The sequence below is a fragment of the Bactrocera oleae genome, chromosome 6 (genome assembly GCF_042242935.1).
Source record: "Bactrocera oleae isolate idBacOlea1 chromosome 6, idBacOlea1, whole genome shotgun sequence".
NCBI lineage: Eukaryota > Metazoa > Arthropoda > Insecta > Diptera > Tephritidae > Bactrocera > Bactrocera oleae.
Genome location: NC_091540.1, coordinates 32,451,785 through 32,468,227, shown reverse-complemented (window position 1 = coordinate 32,468,227; position 16,443 = coordinate 32,451,785). Strand labels below are relative to the sequence as shown.

At 35.6% G+C, this 16,443-nt stretch overlaps 1 protein-coding gene and 1 long non-coding RNA gene across 2 annotated transcripts in view; both read left to right on the top strand.

Moving 5' to 3' along the window:
* The window catches only part of Sytbeta (Synaptotagmin beta), a 162,986-nt gene that overhangs the window by 103,003 nt on the left and 43,540 nt on the right, over window positions 1–16,443 (top strand). The gene's annotated exons all lie outside the window — the stretch shown is intronic.
* On the top strand, window positions 6,715–15,401 carry LOC118682355 (uncharacterized). The gene is made up of 2 exons (XR_004978143.2): window positions 6,715–7,086; window positions 12,092–15,401. It is a non-coding gene; the product is annotated as an uncharacterized lncRNA (long non-coding RNA).

Genomic DNA, 16,443 nt, shown 5'->3' with positions numbered 1-16,443 from the left:
CTGTTTAAAAAAAGTTTGTGTCCTATTAAATGTGTGATGTCATAAAGAATTATTAAATTATCTAGACTGTAATTGCGGTATGAACCTTTTCTTGAAGTGCGAGATAGCAGTTTGGGTGAATTTAACCAGGCACATAAGTGAGAAACAGTTATATATGGGGTCTAAGCGGTCAAAAAAAATTTGGGGAAGTATTTTTTGCTGTCACTACAACAACAACAACACATTTATTTTTTAAATATAATTCGTTGAAAATATTCGATCGGAGTAATTATATATAGTTAGTGGGAACTAATCAAGCGGCCAAACCTCTTGGAACTATTGTTTTTCAACTAAAATTACAATGGTTCTATTTCTCCTCGAAGCCTCAAAGATCTTTTAACTATAAATAAGATCATAGTAGCGATTCAATACAAAAATCGTAAATTTTACTTGAGCCCACAGTTCATGACACTATCAATGATTTTGTAAGATTTGCTCTTGTTTATTTTTAAATCCTTGTTTTCATTTTACATTTAAAAAATCAGAAAATATGAACAAAATAGCAGTTATTTTTATAATATCGGTTTGCTTTTTGCAAACTAGGAATACATACATCAAAGTAAGCAGAGAGAGTTGTCGTTTTATTATTTTGCAGATGACCATTTCTTTTAAAATTCCAACAGTAATCTGCAATCATATGATCAGTAATCTGCAATCATACCTTTCTAAAATTACTTTTAGATCTTGGTGGAACCTCTCTCTCTGCTCCTTATTATTATAAGGTCGTTATCTCGGCACTTGGAAGCATCAAAATTTGCTGAAATATCCAGGGCAACAAACAATTTTTTTTTATTTTGTAAAGCTGTTTAATATATGAGCAACATTGGCGGCTAAACCAAGTAAATTGCTGCGCGCTATAAAAAAGTGAATATTTTTCATCAAATACAGATATAATATACGTTAAGTGAAGCAACTCGAAAGTTTAAATTCGGAAACCCGGATGGACGTTGAAGTGATGTGCAAGGGAGCAAAGAAACGGCTGTTCCACAAATTACAAATAACATCAGCAACTGCTAAAGTCGGAACCACCATAACTTGGATTTTTACTTTATGTTCCAATATTCTACCTATCAAACATATTCTACACAAACCACTGTGAATAATAGCACCCTAAAAGTATACTCCAAAAACTTATTTGCATTAGCTATTAGAAAGGCAAAGTTGCCATTAGTTTAAATTCTACAATCTTTCCTGAAAATTTTCTTTGGAAATCCAAAAGAACTTATTTATCATATAAAGTGATTTAAAATTAAGCTGTACCATGATTCGTAGCCCAAAACCTGCAGCGGGTCAGAAAACACCAAGCCAACCGAAAAAAGTTGTTTCTGAAATAGATCAATTAAAAATAAAAGTGAAAGAATTAGACCAATTATGATACCAATTAAAAACCGAAAATCAAAAGCTTAAAGAACAAAATTAGAGCACCTTGTGACTAATGATAGTGAGCCGCATTACGAAACTGATGAAGAAGAATTGGCTCTGGAAACAGAGTAGATTTTAAAGAAAAGCAAAAAGCCTAGTAAAAAACATAAGGCTGAATCTTTAGTAGAAGTGATTACAAAAGAAAATGCATCATCATCGAATTCTGAAATACAGACAGTTAAAAATATTAAATCGAAGTATGAACATTATTAGGCATTATGAGGATGGAGAAACCAGTATGCACAATATTCAAACCACAACTATTACATTAAAATTAATGAACCATCCTCTAACAATTACTGCAATATATTGCTCGAAGACGTACAAAATTCTCCTTGATGAATATAAAGAACTTTTACACAAATTTATTATGGGTGGCGGCTTTAGTGCGAAGCATGTCTACTGGAGGTTGCGCCCAACGACATCAAAAGAACGAGATTTATCCAGGCGGCTCAGGATACAGGATATGAATTTGTATCGACCGGAACACTAACTTCCTGGTTAACAAAATGTAATGATGTAATAGACTTCTTTATTACTAGAAAAGTATCCCGAAATTTCATCGCATCGAAATAGAAGGAGGGATAGATCTAAGCTCTGTGCATTCCCCAATATATTTAACACTAAAATTTGAAACTGTACAACAGGAACTGACTGGACTTCGTTCAAGCAAGTACTTCAGGGTACAAAAGACTGTCCACAAATCACAACAATCGAACAATTAGGGGTAGGAGCTGACAGGTTTACAAAAGAAATTTGTCAAGCTTCTGGGGATAATTCTCCGGAGATGAAGCGGAAAGTTAAGGGTTCAATTTACCCTAAAGAAATAAAAACTACGACAGAAATGACAACAAACACGCTCGCCGCTTGACAAAACTGATCTTAATAGAGCAACAGCTGAATTAAAACGAGAAATTACTTATATTAAGAATGAATCAATACACAAATCCTTATCTCCACTATTGGCTGACAAGAAAGTTGATTACTCGCTCTGGAAAAATAAAAAAATCTTAAACGTTCAACATGCACCGTTGCGCTACAAACTTTTTGGAAAATTAATCCTTCAAATTAAAATCTACTATAGCTGAAAAGCAGTTAAGCCCATCGCATCAGTTCGGCTTCAAAAACAAGCACTATACAATAGAACAAATTCATAGAATCATATCCAAAATAGAAAAAACTTTGGAAGAGGGAAAAGTGTGCTCAGCGGTATTCCTTGGCGTTGCGCAGGCGAACGATAAGGTGTGGCACGAAAGACTTATGCATAAATTAAAATTATGTTTCCGGTTGAGTATTGTACTCTTCTAGAATCGTATATGACCTCGAGATTTTTCCGTGTAAAACAAGGGAATAAGTTTTCCAAACTAAGGGAGATTGAAACAGCCGTGCCACAGGGAAGTTTTTTGTATATTATGTGTACTAAAGATTTACCAGTAGCACCAAACAGTATGACTGCCACTTTTTCTGATAGCACGGTAATACTATGCGTCGAAAACATGGCAGAAAAAGCTGCGAGACATCTGCAACATGCAATCAACTCCGTAGTCAAATGGACTAAGGAATGAGGAATAAAACTAAACGATGGCAAATCAGTTCATGTGAATTCATGTGAATCGCGAAAAAAAGAATTACTTATCACCTTATAAATATTTTTAATTTCTGCATACCATATGCCGATACAGCCAAATATCTTGCCATTACGCTCGATGCCATGTGAATCGCGAAAAAAAGAATTACTTATCACCTTATAAGTATTTTTAATGTCTGCATACCATATGCCGATACAGCCAAATATCTTGCCATTACGCTCGATGCCATGTCCATACATAACAAATTACTTTTGTACAAACAAATTATCAAGCCGATATAGTCATATGATGGGCAACTGTGGGGTTGCGCCAATAATAGAAGCATAAATATTATAAAATTTCCAAAATAAGGTGCAAGGAGTATTGTTAAGGCTCGCTAGTACGTAAGAAATGCTAATATCTATCGCGTCTTTAATGTAAATACAGTCGCTGAAAAAATAAGATTTCAGGCAGACGCGCACTACAAAAGACATGTAAATGAGGAAGCGAGAAATATCCTCGTCGACAGATGTTTCTCTGGTCGCTTCTGTCGAAAAAGCCACTTAATTTAGTTTGAAGTTACAATACCAATAAATTCATGGAATTACCAATTTCTTTGTTATCTTTGTAAGCACTTAAAATCAAACTTCTCGTTAGTTTATAAACTAGTTGCAGTGCTATCAAACATTGTTATCGTTTTAAAAATGTTTGTAATAAAAAAATAAAAAAAGTTTGCCCCGATGTTTGTAACACCCGTCTGTCCGTTCGTCGGTCTGTCTATATATACGCAAATTAGTCCCTCAGTTTTTGAAATACCTATCTAAAATTTGGACTCGTCCTTTTCTTCTCAAGAAGCATTACAGCATATAGCTGCCATACAAACTGAACTCTCTGTATCAAGTGCTTGTATGGAAAACTTTTTCATTTGACGAGATATCTTCAAGTAATTTCGGATATGAGGCAATTGTAGGCTGAACTACAAACTGTAAGATCAAAATCAAAGGTTTGTTTGAAAAACTTTGTCATTTGACGAGATGTACTTGTATTCACGAACTTCTCCGAAGAAATTGTTGAGATCGGATCACCATAGCATATAGGTGACATACAAACTGACCGGATAAAATCACGTTCTTGTAACAAATGTGAATGAGGATTTCAATACATTTACACATATATTAGGTCAAGCAAAAAGTTCGTTCGGTTTTTATCTAAGAGATGGCGTTATTGTCCATAGTACTAGTGTTACGTGTCGCATCATGTCATACTACACGGCGCTGAAAACGTGTTTTTTCGCACTAAAAGTTTGTATTTGACAGTTTTTCGATTGATTTACTCAGTTCGTTGTGAGCGCTCGTCAAAGATGTACACCAGCAAAAAGAAAATTCGCTAAATTTTACAATTTTTCTTCATTCAATGCGAAAAATCAGCCAAAGCGGTTGAAAAAATTAATTTAGTTTATGGGTCCGATACTGTAAACGAACGTGCAGCACAAAAGTGATTTGCTAGGTTCCGTTCCGGTAATTTCGATGTCGAAGATGCACCACGCGTCGGGAGGCCTGTCGTCGAAAATTGCGATAATATCATGGAAATAGTGGGAACAGACCGTCACGTGGGCACTTATTTAATTGCTGAGGAACTAAAGAAGCCAGAAAACCGTTTGGAACCATTCGCATAACCTTGGATTCAAAAAGGTGCGCGATGTTTGGGTGCCACTCGAACTAACGCAAAAAATATGATGGACCGAATTTCCATCTGCAAATCGATGCAGAATCGCAATAAAATCGACCCGTTTCTGAAGCGGATTGTGACTGGCGATGAAAAATGGGTCACTTGTGACAACATCGAGCGCAAACGGCCGTGGTCAAAGCTCGGGGAAGCGGCCCAGACGGTGGCCAAGACCGGATTGACGGCCAGGAAGGTTTTGCTGTGTGTTTGGTGGGATTGACAAGGAATCATCTACTGCGAGCTGCTCCCCTATGGCCAAACGCTCAATTCGGCCCTCTACTGCCAACAACTGGACCGCTTGAAGCCACACTCATCCAGAGGAGGCTATCTTTGATCAGCAGAGGCCGAATTGTGTTCCATCAGGACAACGCCAGACCACACACGTCTTTGGTGACTCGCCAGAAGCTCCTGGAGCTCGGATGGGAGGTTCTAATGCACCAACCTTATAGTCCGGACCTGGCACCAAGTGATTACCATCTTTTCCTGTCCATGGCGAACGCGCTTAATGGTGAGAAGTTGGCCCCAAGAAAGGCCTGTGAAAATTGGATCTCAGAGTTTTTTGCCAATAGGGACGCAGTCTTCTACGAGAAGGGTATAATGAAGTTGGCATCTCGTTGGCAACAAGTTTACGAACAAAACGGCTCATATTTGACTTAAATCGGACAAATGTACACAAAGTTATCATCTTTTGAAAAATCAATAAAAAACCGAACGAACTTTTTACTTTACCTAATGTTATAGTTCATCATTCAGTATTTACATACATACGTGGATACATAGACATTAGATTGAAGTTTGGTTATTTTAAGGCACATTTTTTTTCTCATGAATTTTATAATTCAATGAAAAAAAAATATTTTAAATAGCACAACTTATAGGTTTTTATGAAATTTACGGCTCTTATTGAGTTTTTTATAAGTTCAGCAAATCTAAATATTATAAATAATTCCATTTTCGAGATATTCATCATCAAATATAATATCAATGCCTATCAAAGAAAAGAAAAACTAGAGAAACAAAACCAAAGAGATCATTTTTGTAGAGCAGTAAATTTCCTACAAAACTATGAGTTTTGCAATTAAAAATTATTTGTTTTCACTGAGTTATATAATTGAAAAAAAATTGCCTTAAAATAATCAAAATATCTTCTTTCAATCTTTTAAACGGTTAGGCTTAAACGGTTAGAGCATTCAATTTCCTACAAAATCTATAAAACGAGATATTTTTCCAAGTCGCTGGAAGTGAGATTTGAATTTTTCTGATAATAAGAAAAAAAATTGTAATGTAAGGCGGTGGACTTTCCCGTTACAAATAAGAGCTCATACTTAGAGAGACTTTCTTAGAGGTGTCTAAGAACCTATTTTTCAGAGTACCAAGCGAAAAAAAATTTGTTTGACCCTCCCTAATACACATATGCCTATGACAACACAAAAAAATATCACATACATACATACTTATTTAATCCGTTAGTCCAGCCGCAAAAACTGTCAATAAAAGAAATGTGAGGTAGGAAGATATCGATGAGAAAACCACCTGATAGCACAAACAGTCACCGACATTCCTCCCTTCCGTACTTACCGCCCGTATCAAACCAAATTTGTCAAAAGTTATGCCCGTAGTTGCAACCCAAAAATCAGTTGTTCTCTTTTGTTTTCATTTCACGAATATTGCCATTGTTCTATTTGTATACACGATTTTTCACACATTTAGTTTTTTAGTTATAATTTTTCATTATGTAAAAGTCAAATCAAAAATTAAATCTGACTATTAAAAATAGTCTACCTATGTATAAATAAATGTCTTCGACTCTGATTTTGAATTATTTTAAGAATATTTCAAATACATTCAAGTTTATTTTTTAATTACTACAAAATATCGAGACTGGCAACCCTGCGTTGCAAGAGATTGCTCTCTCACTCTCAGCTCACCCGTATTCGCGGGAAAAATCCAATTTTCGCGGATATCCTACCGTACGGTCTGTTGAAGCGGACGGTAGAAGCGGTGATGACTGTTCATTTACATTGCGCTCTCATAAGATAGGTCGTATCAGCTGATTCGGTCCACGGTTTTGCATCGGTGACTGTTTGTGCTATGAAACGAGGGTCAGTGAATCATCGACTCGAAATCAAAAACTAACAAGCCAAATTTTAAAAGAAAAGAAAAAAAGAAAACGATTTTTATTCCCATGAAAAAGAAAATATACATAAATACAAGTATATATTCCTTCATTTATGTGCATGTATATGTGTAAAAAATATTTTCTTTAAATAAACGGACAGTTAGTGCGGGTTTTTCTCATATCTTAACATAAATACCATCCATACAAACACATGTGAGTACACAAATAATAAAAATTCAGGACAAGTACGATAACAAGTGGTAGAAAAGTAATGAAAGCGAAAATCATTATACTTATGTACGAGTAAATATGGCATATGTATGTAGGTATTAAGTCATATTATATTCGATAATGTTATATTGCATAACCTTGACGTTTTGTGTAAATTTTTGGATTTTAAGATTCAAAATAATAGCACATGTGCAAAGTAAATACATATATCAAGATTCGTATTGTGTTTCCCTTACGCAACTTGATTTGATAAGTACATAACTGGGAGTAGTACAAAATAAATAGAGAATTCTCGCACATGTACGAAGGGTTTGATACCGAGTTCCGGTTTGGGAAAAGTTTGTGAGCTACATCGGAGTTACATCAGATGCTTAGACTACTGTATGTACCTTAAAAGATTTTTAAGGAATAAGGAAAAACTTTCGACCTAACACTTAGCCATCCAGGTGAACTAGCTGGAATCAAAAACAACGTCTAAACAGATTTGTAATGAGTTTAAGGCGGGTTGTTGATTTATGATATCTAATTTCAAGAGTTTACTAGCATAACATAGGACCAAGCCCGATAGGAGGGGGGTGAATCGGGAATGATTCCCCTCGGGCCCGGAGTTCTCGAAAGGGTTCGTAGCAAACTAGATTTATTTTGTTATATCCGTCTCGATGATGAGAAAAAAGTCTACTACATAGAGGAACATTTTCTGGATTTGTAGATTGTCACGAAAAATCCGACAAAGCTATTGAAACAAAAAATATGAACACTCCTTTGGAAGATTGCCGTGGACAGGGCTACGATAATGATAGTAATATTAGCGGTAGATATGAAGCGCAAAATTCCGTCCAACGTATATATGTGGTGCTCACAAGCTGAATTTGGCTGGAGTCGACTCTGCCTCGACTCTTGGTGTCATTCAAAAATGTTTTAATATTTTCAGAAGCACACACAACGTTAGGAAATTTTAAAATTCAAAACACCCAACTCATTTCACCGTATTTCTAATACAAGGTGGTCTGCCAGAATCGCCATTGGCAAAATATCTCCCCGGACTGGTAAACGCTTTGAAAGAAGTTAAAAAAAACTCAACCTTACAGCAAAACTTGTCGGCATGTTGATGGAATTTTAAAATATATGAGCAAATTTGAGTTCGTTTTGGTAGCTTGCATATGTTTTAATTCAGTCAATCAATGAAATAAATTTGGTTCTTCTAGAGAGGCTTCTTGTGGATTTGCAATTTCTGCGCGACCAGTGGAAAGTAATTTATAATGAATGCAAAATTACTGTAGACAGTTTAAAACATGTTGAGATGAAGTTACACCATCAGCAAGAAAAAAATACATGGAAACAACCTATATGAAGAAGTGGATGAAAATTGTAGTAAAGAAGAAATTTAATTCAAAAGAAACACTTTCTACTTCATACTTGACAGCGTCATCTGTGGAATGAAGAAAATATTCGCCGCAGTGAGTGTCATAAACGAATCGTTCTCATTTCTATGGCTATCAAAAGAAGATGAACTCAACGCAGCTGCAAAAACTTTTTTAAAAAAATATTCCGTTGATGAATCTGATAAGTTGTCCAATGAAGCTATTCACCTCAGACACGTTGACGATGCAAATTTTGAAACCCGTCTTATTCCATACAACTTAGTGGTAAGATAAGGAAAGATTTATAAGGTATTAGGGGCATTCCTCTAGGTGGGAGGCACCCATCTTTTTACCCCTGGGTCCAGTTTTTCTCTCGGCGGCCCTGCAAGGACTTCTTTAGTTGTCCAAGAATGATAATAACCCCTTTTAAGTCCATGACTATACTCAATTGAAAGTTCTAGTGCTATGAAGATTATTCTAAAAAAGTCTAATCTACAAGAATCTGCTTTAACCTTCTTCAAACGGCTTCAATTTAACTGGCATACAAATACATGGTTTGTAAGACAGCCTGCATACCCGTGAAGAATATTTTTTTAGAATATTTAGTAAATGTATTTCAAAGGCTGTAAAACAATGTGATTTTGGAACGTTTCAATTAATCGAAAAGTAAAGATTATTGCAGAGTAATTTTATACTCTCGCAACCTGTTGCTACAGAGTATAATAGTTTTGTTCACCTAACGGTTGTTTGTATCACCTAAAACTAATCGAGTTAGATATAGGGTTATATATATATAATATAAATGATCAGGATGAAGAGACGAGTTGAAATCCGGGTGACTGTCTGTCCGTCCGTCCGTCCGTGCAAGCTCTAACTTGAGTAAAAATTGAGATATCTTTATGAAACTTGGTAGACATGTTTCTTGGTACCGTGAGACGGTTGGTATTGCAGATGGGCGTAATCGGACCACTGCCACGCCCACAAAACGCCATTAATCAAAAACAAATAACTTGCCATAACTAAACTCCGCAATAAGATACAAGACTGTTATTTGGTACACAGGATCACATTAGGGAGGGGCATCTGCAGTTAAAATCTTTTTTTAAAAAGTGGGCGTGGTCCCGCCTCTAATAGGTTTAATATGCATATCTCCTAAACCGCTAATGCTATAATAACAAAATTCACTAAACGCAAATGTTTTTAGCACTTCTATTGACGGTGTGAAAATAGTTGAAATCGGGTGGCAACTCCGCCCACTCCCCATATAACGGTACTGTTAAAAACTACTAAAAGCGCGATAAATCAAGCACTAAACACGCCAGAGACATTAAATTTTATCTCTGAGATGGTATGAGATGACTTTATAGGAACCGCGTTCAAAATTAGTCAGTGGGCGTGGCACAGCCCACTTTTAGGTGAAAACTCATATCTTGAGATCTGCTCAACCGATTTCAACCACATTCGGTGCATAACGTTCTTTTCGTGTTTCTATATCATAGTGCGAAAATGGGCGAAATCGGACTACAACCACGCCTATTTCCCACATAATACCATTTTCAATTCCATCTGATTCTTTCACTTCCCACTATGCATATCAAGCAACAATGATTATATCGGGGTAAAACTTTGCGTGAATAATACGTTTAAAGTATGCCACCTTGCGGCCAAAAATTGTCTAAATCGAACCAAAAGCCCCTAAGTACTAAATATGTGGACCCCAGTGCCTATAGTTGACCTTCTACCGAAAATATCAGTCAATCCACAAAGAAATCTCAAACGAGTATACCATTTGACTTTGCGAGAGTATAAAATGTTCGGTTACATCCGAACTTAGCCCTTCCTTACTTGTTTTCTTTTATTATTGTTATATTTGAAACTGCATGTTTAGGCTTGATTGGAACAAAAGGGCACATATTTTGATCAGGTTCACCTATCATATTAAACTTTTTTTTAGCTATTTATACTACTAGGTTGTAAAGAAATCTTTTTTCCTTATTTTTTTAAAGGAAGAGAAGTTCAACGAAAAATCGTTACAACTTTTCTATATTTTTATGCAACATACAACATTTTGATGCTACTTCAATTTGTTTTACTGAAGCTGTGTATTATTTTGTTAACTTTTTATCATGATATAATATATTCAATTGTAACCACGGCAAAACTGTATTGAACTTCAGAAGTCAATGTATTCTAACTATAGGGGGCAAGTAAAAACGGTGTGATCAATGGACGTCAATGTTTACTTTGCTGAAGAACAGCGATTACAGCAAGGGAATTATTCTACCATAAGGTGCCTCCAGAGTGGACGCTGAAAGCCGAGCCCAGTGCAAGGCTGACGAATACGATAAAATAGCTTTAAAACTGTGCATATACATTTTCATACAAAATTGCACAGGCTCCGACCGTAAAGCTGATTAATGCGAGAAAACCAGTTTTGAAGCGTTTTTCGGAGCAGAATCGCGTGTTGCATAGTTCGCTTGTATGGTTGTCTCATATTTTGCTTACGATCAATTGTCATGAATGTAGAAAAATATTTAGAATACCCGCTATTAATATTTTCAAGGGAAAACTTTTGACTGTAATTTCTTTATTCATCAGAATAAATTAAATACCGAGGCCAGTGCAGAGCTGACGAATACGAGAATTAAACTTCAAAACTGTGTGCGTACATTTTCATACAAAATCGCATAGGTGGAAGCTGACCGAAGCCGAGCATAGAGCTGATCAATACGAGAAAACAGTTTTGAAGCGTTTTTCAGCACCGATTCGCATTGAAACGGCACATATATTATACATTTTATACAATATTAAATTTAAAAAAAAATAACGTCTTAAATCTTTGTACAAATGGTGAAATTCGCCAAATACATCCCTTTTGGTATTTATGGATGCTTACCATACTTTGCTCTTTTTATACTCTGGCCACCTTTTGTTCACCTAACGGTTGTTTGTATCACCTAAAACTAATCGAGTTAGATATAGCGTTATATATATATAAATGATCAGGATGAAGAGACGAGTTGAAATTCGGGTCACTGTCTGTCCGTCCTACTAAACTAAACTACTAAAAGCGCGATAAATCAAGCACTAAACACGCCAGAGACATTAAATTTTATCTCTGTCTTATCTTTTAATGCTTTTTTTTCCAGCATTTTATTTACTTGTAAGTTGTACAAAAAGCTTTGAATATATGAATCCAAAAAAAATCTTATTGACATTCCTGTTAATTATGAGCTCTTACAGTATAGAAGGTCCGCATAGTTAGGCGAGCGCACATACATTTCAGTTAAGTATTTCAAATTATTTCAAATTTTAGTAGAAATCTGTTTTTGAAAGAGTTAGAAAAGGTTTTCTAAAAACAATGAATCTTTGAACTCCTATTCATTAATTAATCAAGTTTGAAGCTTCTTGGTATATAATTCTCATTGAGCTACGAATAAAATGGTTACAATATTTTCACGGCTTGAAGTAAGGGTTTACCCAGATCATCTAGATTCCCATCGCTTTCTTATAACCACTCCTGCAGGCATTCGTTTAAGAATACTAGAATAGAAGTCTTTTTTGTTCAAAAACATTCCAATGTGTGAGTTTAGTGTTTTCAAAAATGTGTTTTATCAATTTCATAGGTGCATTTCTCATCAGCGAAAATATATCAATAGCAAAAAATCGCTTGCTTGCGGCATAAGTACAGAATGTGAATGTCAAACAATTCATCCAAATTAACGGATAATGCAACCTAAAAGGATAACGAGTAAATCGGATGACACACACATATGTGCAAGTATATCACATCTATCTTCGTCGCAATTTTCACAAACCCTACAACAATTTCTATAAGCAAACAATGAAATCAAACGAATGCGGCACAAACAAATAAACTAGCTGATTGACTGCATCGAACTGAACAAGGCGCAGCGATCGATGCATGTGGCCCCGGGTACAAAAGGGTTAAATGCAGCTATTGTACGTAGCGGCAAACATCCTCTCACCACTCGGATTAGGAGCGCAATTGATGTGCCAGCCGCCGGGGGTCAATACATTCGATTACTGCTGAATGGACTTGAAAAACTCGCGCATCGTTTTTGCACATTAGCGAAGCGCACCTTCCGAACATGCGACCCGATGCGCATTGATACATATGTGCACCGACATGGCAGCTTAGCCGGTTTGTATTGGCGAAATAGTTCACCTTTGAATGGAACTACACAATATCATTTATTTATTTTCTCGTTTTCTTTATTTTGTTTGTTGTTGATGCGAGTACTCATTTTTGATCTCAACCGCAAACATTGTCATTACATATTTTGTGTAGGATTCGTAATTCGTAATTCCATAATTATAAAAAAATATCTAAAAGTATTTGAATGCGATTTATGTATTGCAGACAAGTAATACAAATAGTTCACTAAACTCGTTTAATATTTTAAATGAAAACTAGAGTTTTCTCCGAGGTGAGCTCCTAAATTACTGAATCGTGTTTAGTAAAATTTAGCACACTCTGTCCAGTTTAATCCAACTTAAAAGATATATTTTTTCTAATGACAAATATTTGTATATTGTAAATAATTTTTAAAATTAAACCTCAAGTACAATCCTTTGGAATTACATACCCGGCAATATGTTTTCGCTTTTCTTCGTAATTAATATTGGTTAAGTAAAAAGTTCATTCGGTTTTTTATTGATTTTTCAAAAGATGATAAATTTATGTACATTTGTCCGATTTAAGTCAAATATGCGCCGTTTTGTTCGTAAACTTGTTGCCAACTAGATGCCAACTTCATTATACCCCTCTCGTAGAAGACTGCGTCTCTATTGGCAAAAAACTCGGAGAGCTAATCTTCACAGGCCTCTCTTGAGGCCAACTTCTCACCATTAAGCGCGTTCGCTATGGACAGGAAAAGATGGTAATCACTTGGTGCCAGGTCTGGACTATAAGGTGGGTGCATTAGGACATCCCATCCGAGCTCCAGGAGCTTCTGGCGCGTCACCAAAAACGTGTGTGGCCTGGCGTTGTCCTGATGGAACACAATTCGGCCTCTGTTGATCAAAGATGGCCTCTTCTGGATGAGTGCGGCCTTCAAGCGGTCCAGTTGTTGGCAGTAGAGGGCCGAATTGAGCGTTTGGCTATAGGGGAGCAGCTCGCAGTAGATGATTCCTTGCCAATCCCAAAAAACACACAACAAAACCTTCCTGGCCGTCAATCCGGTCTTGGCCACCGTCTAGGCATTAGGCTTCCCCGAGCTTTGACCACGACCGTTTGCGCTCGAATGTCGTAATTGACCCGTTTTTCATCGCCAGTCACAATCCGCCTCAGAAACGGGTCGATGTGTTTTCACTATTTCCATGATATTATGGCAATTTTCGACGACAGGCCTCCCGACGCGTGGTGCATCTTTGACATCGAAATTACCGGAACGGAACCTAGCAAACCACTTTTGTGCTACACGTTCGTTTACAGTATCGGGCCCATAAACTAAATTAATTTTTTTCAGCCGCTTTCGCTGCTTTTTTGCCTTGATCGAAGAATAATTTTAAAATATAGCGAATTTTCTCTTTGCTGGTGTACATCTTTGAAGAGCGCTCACAACGTACTGACTCAATCAATCGAAAAACTGGCAAAGACAAACTTTTAGTGCGAATAAACACGTTTTCAGCGCCGTATAGTATGACATGATGCGACACGTAACAGTAGTACTATGGACAATAAAGCCATCTCTAATATAAAAACCGAACGAAAAAAAACTTTTTACTTGACCTAATATATTCATTGTAGTTTATTATACTCGTATATGTTAAGTAGTAGTTAAATGTAAATATAGCATAGCCATAGCAACGCTTGGCCGGATATACTATATGTATATTGTTATATTGATTGTTTTTAAAGAAGAAGCCTCCGGAAAAACTTCGAGTTCAATATATTTTATTCCTTTACCCCAATAACGTTTTCGTCTATATTTGTAAATATTATTTTCAACTATTAAGGACCGAAACTGGTCTACTGGTCAGACTAACCTTAAATACATAGGTTATTATAATAATATTATATTTTATATATACCTAGGGTCGTAGAGAGTAACACGGAGCACGAGGAAGTTATAGAGTGAGGGCTCCCTGATTCATCACTTTATTGCTTTACATTTTATTTATTTTGAGAAAAAATTAGTTCCATATTACCATATGTATATTTTTTGTTAATGTTACATGTACGGAGTTGGTGCGAGGATATACTGCCCAGAATAAGGTATATAGCTGCCTTTTAAGCTGCTGGATCACTGCAGTATATTTCAAAGAGAGGACTTTACTATTAGATTATTATTATTGGTAAGCCCATGCATTGTCTTTACGACGATCTGGACAAGAGCATGGCAAGGAAAGTTAAAATTCGATGGAATGACCTATATTCACTTGCAAAGCAGTAGATTAAAAATACCTAAAGTTCCTAATCACTCTTAATAGAAGAGACTGTAGAAACATGATTGGAATACTCACTGGTCACAGTCTGGTGGTGGGACACGCCTGCAAAATAGGGCTGAATGGGGACTGCAGGAAATGTCAAGAGCAAGGCACCTGGGAAACAATGGAGCATCTCATGAGACACTGGAAGAGGAATCGATAGTGAGGCTGCAGAACCTATTAAAATTCGCGCGAATAACCTAACCTACATGTGCTTGAGTACATATATGATAAATGAATAATGATCTGGTAAGGCATCCTGAAGAAACATTGATGCTGATCTATTTTAATTGATGATGAACCCTAAAAAGTCTGTAGGAGCATAATTTTAAATTATAACATTACATGCAATTATGTTATTGTTAAGAAACAACATTACTTTATAGTGACAACAATTGTAGTGAATTGTTAGAGAAAAAATATGCAAAAAATAATTACAGAGCACCATGTCCGCAAGGTATTGTCCTAACTAGCGGTTTCGTATTAATGCGTTTCCTTCATTACGTGTCTTTTCAATACGTCCAATTCAATAGCAGTTAATCATACAATACAAAACGGGTTTCAATTATATTAAATAATTTATTGTTTACTAATGCTCCACTAAAACCAAAATATTAATGCGATTGAATACACAAACAATTTTTTATATTACTGTTATTTTTAAATTTTACATATATCATATATACACAGAAAATTTTAAAATTTTGTAGGTCTATGTTATTAGTATAATCAGCCTTCAGCATTCTCATATAAATTCTAGCAACTTCGATAAGCGTTTATTTTTCGAACAAAACTGTTATGTTAGAACTTTTTTTTAAATTTATTGTTTCAGGACCTTAGAGAAGGATTGGCAGATTTTTTATAGAAAGAAACCCACATTTTAATATAATATAATGGTTTTGTCGTTTTGGAACAAAAACCCGATTTACATACCTTTTTTACTATACTGGTAATACATATTATTTAATAATGAATAAATACACAGGTAACAGGTATACTAAGACAAATCCAAATTACTTTTGTGAGTACGAATTTTTGTTTTCCCTTAAATTTTTTGCATCAATTAACATAACATACAGTATTTTTATATCCTGAACAGGGATCGTGCTGAAAAACTACGACAAAAATTTCATTTTTGAACTAGATAACGCAGCAATTTATGAAAGTGAATCCACAAGGCAGTGGTTTGAGGACCACAATATTGAATTTCTTGATTGGCCAACACGTTCTCCCTATATGAATGTTATGGAGGCTGCTGGTAGCATCCAGGTGTATGCCGAAAATAAACAGTACGGATTAATTAATGTAAAACCTTATAAATTCCATGGCCAACAAAGTTTATAAAACAATTGAAAATAATGGAAATTGAATAAATTAATAACTTAAAAATGTTACAATTGAAATAAAAATTTCGTTACCAAAATTACCGACCTTATCATTTTGTCGCAATATATTGTGCACTTCTTTAAATAAACGCACTTTTTGGTTAATCTAACGGTATCTTTCCACGTCTCAAAGCGATCTT